Raw genomic sequence first — 10411 nt, 5'->3', positions numbered from 1 at the left:
CTGGACACATCACACATCACATCACATCACTTTGAATCTGATTTGTATTGGTGAAAGTGACTCATGGCCAGCTGAAGTGTTATTAGGGATACTCAGAAGGAGAAAACAAAGACATTAAAGCAGAGAAGGGTGGAGGGAGAGTGACAAACTTGATCTCCTCTAAAGTTAAAAGCCTTGTCAACACAAACATTAAAATAAACAGTGCCTTCAGAAAGTATTCATACCCCTTGATTTATTCCACATTTTGTTGTGTTACAGCTTGAATTTGAAATTGATTCAATTTAGATATTTTATCACTGGCCTATACACAATACCCATTTTTGTCAAAGTGGAATAATTTATTAAAGATGAAAAGCTGAAATGTCTTGAGTCAAAAAGTATTCAACCTATTTGTTATGGCAGTCTAAATAAGTTCAGGAGTAAAAAATGTGCTTAACAAGTCACATAAGTTGCATGGACTCACTCTGTGTGCAATAATAGTGTTTAACATGATTTTTGAATGCCTTCTTTATATAATTATACAATTATCTGTAAGGTCCCTCAGTCGAGCAGTGAATTTCAAACACAGATTCAACCACAAAGACCAATGCCTCGGAACGAAGGGCACCTATTGGAAAGACGGGTAAAAATACAAAATCAGACATTGACTATCCCTTTGAGCGTGGTAAAGTTATTAATTACACTTTTGATGGTGTATCAATACACAAAGATAGTGGCGTCTGTCCTAACTCAGTTGCCGGAGAGGAAGGAAACCATTCAGGGTTTCACCATGAGGCCAATGGAGACTTTAAAATAGTTACAGAGTTTAATGGCTGAGGATGGGTCAACAGTGTAGTTATTCCACAATACTAACCTAATTGACAGAGTGAAAAGGAAGCTTTTCCAGAATACAAATATTCCAAAACATGCATCCTGGTTGCAACAAGGCACTAAAGTAATACTGCAAAGAATTTGACAAAGCAATTCACTTTTTGTAATGATTACAAATCCAATACAACACATTATTGAGTACAACTCTCCATATTTTCAAGCATAGTGATGGCTGCATCATGTTATGGGTATGCTTCTAATAATTTAGGACTGGGAAGTTTTTCAGGGGAAAAAACAAACGACATGGAGCTAAGCAGAGGCAAAATCCTAGTGGAAAACCTGGTTCTGTCTGCTTTTCACCAGACACTGGGAGATTAATTCACCTTTCATCAGGACGATAACATAAAACACAGGGTCAAATCTACACTGAAGTTGCTTACCAAGAAGACAGTGAATGTTCCTGAGTGGACGAGTTACAGATTGACTTAAATCTACTTAAGAATATACGGCAAGACCTTAAAATTGTTGTCTAGCAATGATAAACGACCAATTTGACAGAGCTTGAAGAATTTTGAATAGAATAATGGGCAAATGTGGCGCAATCCAGGTGTGGAAAGCTCTTAGAGACTCACCCAGAAAGGGGGTTGAAGGGGGTTGAATACTTATGTAAATTAGATATTTTGCTTTTTATTTTTCAATACATTTTAAAAAATGACAAAAAAAAACGTTTTCACTTCATGGGGGTATTGTGTGTAGATGGGTGGATTCTAGCTGTAACACAACAAAATGTGGACTAAGTCAAGAGGTATTATAAGTGTACAAGGCGAGACCCAGATGCAGACACGGGAGGCAGATGGTTTGAGTCTTCGATATTTATTATAATCCGAAAAGGTAGGCAAGAGAATGTTAGTGGACAGGTAAAAGGTCAAAACCAGTTCAGACTCCAGGAGGTACAGTGTGGCAGGCAGGCTTGAGGTCAAAGCAGGCAGAATGGTCAGGCAGGCGGGTACAGAGTCCAGAAACAGGCAGGGGTCAAAACCGGGAGGACTAGCAAAAAGAGGATAGAAAAGGCAGGAGCACGGGAAAAACACGCTGGTTGACTTGAACATACAAGACGAACTGGCACAGAGAGACAGGAAACACAGTGATAAATACACCAGGGAAAATAAGTGACACATGGAGGGGGTGGAGACAATAACGAGGACAGGTGGAACAGATCAGGGCATGACAGTACCCCACCCCCTCTAGTGATGCCACCTGGCGTCCTACCTGGGTGCATACCTGGCTGACCGGGGTGTCGGCGGTGAAAATTGCCGATGAGGGCCGGGTCCAGGATGTCTTTAGTAGGAACCCAGCACCTCTCCTCCGGGCCATAACCCTCCCAGTCAACCAGGTACTGGGAACCCCTGCCCCGTGTTCGAACCCTCAGGAGGCGTCTCACTGTATATGCTGTCTGGCCATCGATGACACGGTGGGAGGGATGGGCCTAGAAACAGAAGACAGAGGACTGTGAGCCAAGGGAAAAATCCTTAAACCCTTGGTCGTGGCATTCCGTCAGGGAACAAAGCCCTTCCAGAAGGTCCTGTAGTAGGCCCTCATGCCTCCCAATGTTGGCTCCCTGCAGGGAGACAGTGTGGCGGAGCTGGTCCAAGCCTGCTGGGTCTGTCATGGCCAGTTTGAACTGGCACAGAGAGACAGGAAACACAGAGATAAATACACCAGGGAAAATAAGCGACACCTGGAGGGGGTGGAGACAATCACAAGGACAGGTTGAACAGATCAGGGCGTGACAGGTATGAATACTTCTTAAGGCAGTCTATGTGTTCAATTTGCCAACTTAAAAGCTACGACCTACTCAGTTGGGCCTCTTGTTTATCTAAGAGGGGATCTGGGTACAAATACATAAAAAATACATTATTTGGTATGTAATTGAAAGGCAATGATGTGAGAGTCCTCCCTTTAATGACTCACTCTCATCTCTCAAATAAAGAGATAAATTAGGCCAAGTAGATAACATACAACCATGTCCAGATAATACACAATGACTGTGGAGGCATAAAATGGAGTTAACATGACAAATAAACAAGTATATATACGTGCAGTATTCCCTTCACACTCTGATGATAAGTAGGCATTGGGTTCGTGTGAATGGCTTTTTCTAGCCATCTCTCTCACCCAGACAGGCCCTAGCCCTGGCACTGATCTTGACTGAATGGCTCTGCACTACAGTAATGACAGTCAGAAGGGATGGCTGGACGCGGAGACACATGTCTGTTCTGGGCTCTTCAAACGTCCAGTCTAAACTCCCAGTACGTGTGAATAAAGAGGACAGGAAGTGGCAGTTTGGCAGCTCCAACCAGGAGTGTCACTCTCAATTGCGTCCCCTGCCAACTTCAGACACGTCGCATGGCCGAGGAGGTCACGGCGCTGGCTCCGCTCGCTTGCTGCTTCTTTCAGGCGCTCCATCTCCTCGAGAGGTTGGCAACGCCAGCTACACGACACCACGCATTCGGGAGGAGACAAACTGACATACGGAAGATGCAGAGGGAGACCGACGGCCCATTTTTGAAAGCTCTGATAAAACATGAGGATGTCTTGTTGGATTAGCCTGACGCACTGTGTCAAAATGTCTGCTGTGTCTAACCACTGTGTCTGGATTGCAGAGGAGAGGAAAGCATGTCCTGAGCTGGCCTTCTTACCTTCTCTGTCCAGAAGCTGAATCCTCATCCTAAAGGACGTTTAAGACGTTTTCAGATGGAAAAAATACATTCTCAGTTTAGCTTTAAGGAGTGACTTGACTTATCCAAATATTGGTCTCTGTATGCTCTCTCTGTCTCTGGTATACATTAATGTCAAGATACTGTAAATGTTAATTTTACAGAATTTGTAAGGCCTCTCTTGTTTATACATGTCTATCTTTGACCCATATAAATCTTGTATGCATATGTGCAGTAGGATACAATATACAGTATATCACAAAAGTGAGTACGCCCCTCACATTTTTGTAAATATTTGAGTATATCTTTTCATGTGACAACACTGAAGAAATGACACTTTACTACATTGTAAAGTAGTGAGTGTACAGCTTGTATAACAGTGTACATTTGCTGTCCCCTCAAAATAACTCAACACAGAGCCATTAATGTCTAAACCGCTGGCAACAAAAGTGAGTACACCCCTAAGTGAAAATGTCCAAATTGGGCCCAATTAGCCATTTTCCCTCCCCGGTGTCATGTGACTCTTTAGTGTTACAAGGACTCAGGTGTGAATGGGGAGCAGGTGTGTTAAATTTGGTGTCATCGCTCTCACACTCCCTCATACTGACTGGTCACTGGAAGTTCAACATGGCACCTCATGGCAAAGAAATCTCTGAGGATCTGAAAAAAAGAATTGTTGATCTACATAAAGATGGCCTGGGCTATAAGAAGATTGCCAAGACCCTGAAACTGAGCTGCAGCACGGTGGCCAAGACCATACAGCGGTTGAACTGGACAGGTTCCACTCAGAACAGGCCTCGCCATGGTCGACCAAAGAAGTTGAGTGCACGTGCTTGGCGTCATATCCAGAGGTTGTCTTTGGGAAATAGACGTATGAGTGCTGCCCGCATTGCTGCAGAGGTTGAAGGGGTGGGGGGTCAGCCTGTCAGTGCTCAGACCATACGCCGTACACTGCATCAAATTGGTCTGCATGGCTGTGGTCCCAGAAGGAAGCCTCTTCTAAAGATGATGCACAAGAAAGCCCGCAAACAGTTTGCTGAAGACAAGCAGACTAAGGACATGGATTACTGGAACCATGTCCTGTGGTCTGATGAGACCAAGATAAAAGTATTTGGTTCAGATGGTGTCAAGCGTGTCTGGCGGCAACCAGGTGAGGAGTACAAAGACAAGTGTGTCTTGCCTACAGTCAAGCATGGTGGTGGGAATGTCATGGTCTGGGGCTGCATGAGTGCTGCCGGCACTGGGGAGCTACAGTTCATTGAGGGAACCATGAATGCCAACATGTACTGTGACATACTGAAGCATAGCATGATCCCCTCCCTTCGGAGACTGGGCCGCAGGGCAGTATTCCAACATGATAACAACCCCAAACACACCTCCAAGACGACCACTGCCTTGCTAAAGAAGCTGAGGGTAAAGGTGATGGACTGGCCAAGCATGTCTCCAGACCTAAACCCTATTGAGCATCTGTGGGGCATCCTCAGACGGAAGGTGGAGGAGTGCAAGGTCTCTAACATCCACCAGCTCCGTGATGTCGTCATGGAGGAGTGGAAGAGGACTTAAGTGTCAACCTATGAAGCTCTGGTGAACTCCATGCCCAAGAGGGTTAAGGCAGTGCTGGAAAATGATGGTGGCCACACAAAATATTGACACTTTGGGACCAATTTGGACATTTTCACTTAAGGGTGTACTCACTTTTGTTGCCAGCGGTTTAGACATTAATGGCTGTGTGTTGAGTTATTTGGAGGGGACAGCAAATGTACAGTGTTATACAAGCTGTACACTCACTACTTTACATTGTAGCAAAGTGTCATTTCTTCAGTGTTGTCACATGAAAAGATATACCCAAATATTTACAAAAATGTGAGGGGTGTACTCACTTTTGTGATATACTGTATGTGTGGAGGGAATAAAAGCCACAACATATTGTAAACACATGCCAACAGCATCCCATTGTTGAACTGTGACCCAAACTGTTACCTGCTAAAATGATTCACAATACAGAGGCTCAAGAATGAGGATTTAAAATTCACAGCTCCATGTGTAAATAGTCTCAAACAGCATATGATTCTTGAACGTAATAATTCCTTGGCAAATAGAAGGCTTGATAAATTAAATTAACACTTTATTAGGATAGTCCATCTGTAGCTGCTCTACAGACTATCTACAGTAACATGTCAACTAACTATCTACGAACCCTAACCCTAACCCTAACCCTAACCGTAGCCCTTAACCCTTCTTCTAACCCTAAACTTAACCCTAGTCCTAACCTTTATTTTAAACTTTAGCAAGCAGTTGCATATCAACAGATAGTTCGTTGATAGTATGACCATCTGCAGATGGATAATCCGGACTATCCAAATATAATGTGGCCTAAACTAATTTAGATTTGGTCCAAATCATTCATTTGCTTTCACACTAATGTAACTTCATCAGAGCCTGTCCAAACCATAATGACAGTTGAGATTCATTTTGTCAGCCTTGTAATCATACCTTGTTAATGTGGTTGCTCTGAAATGGCACATTGGAAAAAGCAGTCACCACTACAGGCAACAGTTTCATATAGTGGCCATGTCACTGGACATTCAATTCTATTCTGTAATGTGGACCTGTTGCAATAACTGTTTTACACAGACACAAACGCACACACACACACCCACACACAAACAGATGCGCTTGCATTAAGCTGATTTATGGAAGGGTAATGCAATTATTCCTATGCCTTAGCTGGAGGGTATTTTTATCCACAGAAACTCACCAGAAAAACATGATAACAAATCAAAAGTGATTTACCGGATAGTTTAATAAAGGTGGCATCAAAGAGGTATCTATCAGAGGGGTGGCAGAGTGTGGACGTGGTGCCATGTGGGCAGCGTGGTGCCAGCCAGGCGAGGTGCCAGTCGGTCCGAGATGCATCCTCCATGCCAGCGCCCTGGGGGGGTATCCTCGTCACAAGGACAGGGAGGTCGTTAGGACCAGCTGTACTAAATCACAAACACGCACGCGCACGCACGCACACGCACACGCACACACACACACACACACACACACACACACACACACACACACACACACACACACACACACACACACACACACACACACACACAGGCCCACTGACTGTCATAGTCGACAGAGCAGGAGAACACAAAGACAGAGCCTGCATCCCAATAATCTGTAATATCTCAGTGTTTACTTCCCTTCGTGGATTTGAAAAGAAATGACTGGTATAAGAAATATGGTGGAAAGTCCCTACTGTACCTATTTTTTAAATTGTGGTAAGGAGTGTACAAGAGGACGCTTCAGAAAGGACAGATTATTGGGATGTATGGAGGGAGGGAGAGCTACAGAGCAATGTGCAGGGTGAGTCAGTGGACTCGTCAGAGGTTTTGCTCGCATACCTTTGGTTTCTGTTAATCATATTAACTAATCTGACAGGAGTCTCTAATATATGATGGTGTCATGACACCTCTCCAAATTTGAAAGCTCATAGTATCAACAAATATTTAAATCGAGTGACTTATATGCCTTAAATGCATTCTAGGCTTTCGCACATGGTTTACTTTCCAGTGCGAAGTAAACAATGCCAGCCATTATATAGATGTATTGTTCATGTTTTTTCCAGTGCCTCTCTAAAAAAGACAGCATGGTGAGCTGAGGTAGATTTTCCATTCAGTCAGCACTTCTGTACCGCTGGAGAGATTTCTTAAGGTACCACTTAATGTGCTAGGAGACAGGATCTAATGGATTGATACACAGGTTTTGACATGCTATTTGAGCATGGAGCTCACTATAATTGGTAATGTCATTGTGCATTAAACTAACGATATAAAGAGTAGTGCCCTGAGAAGAGTGTCTTTAGTAAATCTGTCAGATATCAGAGCAAAACGCTTCTGACAGCTATCTCAGGATGGAGGTGTCATGCCGGGCCTCACTGCAACTCAGCAGCATGAAACCCTTCCCGCCAGTCACAGGACATTTGTTACATCAGATTTTTTTTCTCCTCTTTGTCTCTTTTCAGCATTCTCCTTTTTCGTTCATCTCCTTGGCTTGTCCTTTAGGATAACTCATGTAATACACTCAATTTTGACTTTTTAACATTTCCTGGTAAAGCAAAGGGTTAGGTGTTACAAAGGGATGGGTATAGTAAGGAACAGGCCATTGACCATGACACCGGCTGTCATCATAGGATGTGTTGATCCCTTTCTTTCAGAGGACACAGAGGTCAAGGGTCAAAGGTGAAGCCATCTCAGCACTACCCATGATCCCCTCTGTGCTGTCATTAAGCATCATGTCACCTCGGATGGAGCGGCCGCAGTGGGAAGAGACACACCCCTAAGAAGCACTCAAAGGTTCTAAGAAACTCAAAGGTCAGAGTGGAGTATGCAATACAGTTGATAATCAAAGTAATCGGTAATCAGATTGGATATATGACTTGTTGTGTCTTTCTCGTAAATCCATTGTTCTTGTCACCAAGTTAGTAACTAAAAGTTGTTGATTGCTTTTTACAGTAGCCTAGCTATACTCTATATATATATTAAGATGGCGCTGAACGATATGGCTGACGTTTTACAGTCTCCCAACCAATTGTGCTATTTTGTTGTTATTTTTTTGCGTTTTGTGTAACTTATTTTTTAACTTATTGTGTACATAATGTTGCTGCTACCGTCTCTTATGACCGAAACTAACTTCTGGACATCAGAAAAGCATTTACTCACCACGGACTGGAAGAAACCTTTTCCTTTAACGAGTCAGACGAGAAGGATATCCTGCTTTCACTGGAACAGGCCCAGATCCACACCTTTTTCATGAAGAAAAGACGCCGGAAAAGGGGCCGCAGATTGGGCATCCGGAGGGGCGTGAGAAACTCCCACTGCCATTCGTTCGTCTTGCTAACGTGCAATCATTGGAAAATAAAATGTATGACCTACGATTGAGATTATCCTACCAACGGGACATTAAAAACTGTAACATGTTCCCTTGAGACATGGCTGAACGAAGATACAGACAATATAGAGCTAGCGAGATTTTCCATGCACCGGCAGAACAGAGACGCTACCTCTGGTAAGACGAGGTGTGGTGGTGTGTGTCTATTTGTCAATAACAGCTGGTGTGCGATGTCTAATATTAAAGAAGTCTCGAAGTATTGCTCGTCTGAGGTAGAGTACCTTATGATAAGCTGTAGACCACACTATCTACCAAGAGAATTCTCATCTGTATTATTTGTAGCCGTCTATTTACCACAACAGAACGAAGCTGGCACTAAGACCGCTCTCAACCTACTCTATAAGGCCATAAGAAAAGAAGAAAATGCTCACCCAGAAGTGGCGCTCCTAGTAGCCAGGGACTTTAATGCAGGCAAACTTAAATCAGTTTTACCTCATTTTTACCAGCGTGTCACATGTGCAACCAGGGGGGGGGAAATCCTAGACCACCTTTACTCCACACACAGAGATGGATACAAAGCTCTCCCCCGCAGCCCATTTGGAAAATCTAACCATAATTCTATCCTCCTGATTCCTGTTTACAAGCAAAAACTAAAGCAGGAAGTAGCAGTGACTCGCTCAATACGGAAGTTGTCAGATGACTACTCTACAGGACTGTTTTGCTAGCACAGACTGGAATAAGTTCCGGGATTCATCCAATGGCATTGAGGAGAACACCACCTCAGTCATCGGCTTCATCAATAAGTGCAGTGACGACGTTGTCCCCACAGTGACTGTACGTACATATCCCAACCAGAAGCCATGGATTACAGGCAACATTCGCATCGAGCTAAAGGCTAGAGCTGCCGCTTTCAAGGAGCGGGAGACTAATCCGAACGCTGATAAGAAATCCCACTATGCCCTCAGACTAACCATCAAACAAGCAAAGCGTCAATACAGGATTAAGATTGAATCGTACTACACCGGCTCTGACGCTCGTCGGATGTGGCAGGGCTTGAAAACTATTACGGACTGCAAAGGGAAATCCAGACGCGAGCTGCCCAGTGACGAGAGCCTACTAGACGAGCTAAAAGCCTTTTATGCTCACTTCGAGTTAAGTAACACTGAAGCATGCACGTGAGCACGTGCTGTTCTGGATGACTGTGTGATAATGCTCTCGGTAGCCGATTTAAACAGGTCAACATTCACAAAGCCGCTTGGCCAGATGGATTACCAGGACGTGTATTCAAAGCATGCACGGACCAACTGGCAAGTGTCTTATCTGACATTTTCAACCTCCCTCTGACCAAGTCTATAATACCTACATGGTTCAAGCAGACCACCATAGTCCCTGTGCCCAAGGAAGCGAAGGTAACCTGCCTAAATGATTACCACCCCGTGGCACTCACGTCGGTAGCCATGAAGTGCTTTGAAAGGCTGGTCATGGCTCACATCAACAGCATCCTCCCGGACACCATAGACCCACTCCAATTTGCATACCACCCCAACAGATCCACAGATGACGCAATCTCAATCGCACTCCACACTGCCCTTTCTCACCTGGACAAAAGGAACACCTATGTGAGAATGCTGTTCATTGACTACAGCTCAGCATTCAACACCAGAGTGCCCACTATAGCTCATCACTAAGCTAAGGACTCTGGGACTAAACACCTCCCTCTGCAACTGGATCCTGGACTTCCTGACGGGCCGCCCCCAAGTGGTAAGAGTAGCCAACAACACGTCTGCCACGCTGATCCTTAACCTCAGGGGTGTGTATTTAGTCCCCTCCTGTATTCCCTGTTCACCTACGACTGCGTGGCCAAACACAACTCCAATACCATCATTCAGTTTGCTGACGACAAAACAGTGGTAGGCCTGATCAAAGACAGCCTATAGGGAGGAGGTCAGAGAACTGGCAGTGTGGTGCCAGGACAACAACCTCTCCCTCAATGTGAG

Source organism: Salvelinus fontinalis, chromosome 9, assembly GCF_029448725.1.
Source record: "Salvelinus fontinalis isolate EN_2023a chromosome 9, ASM2944872v1, whole genome shotgun sequence".
Classification (NCBI taxonomy): Eukaryota; Metazoa; Chordata; class Actinopteri; order Salmoniformes; family Salmonidae; genus Salvelinus; species Salvelinus fontinalis.
This window is presented reverse-complemented; position numbering follows the sequence as displayed.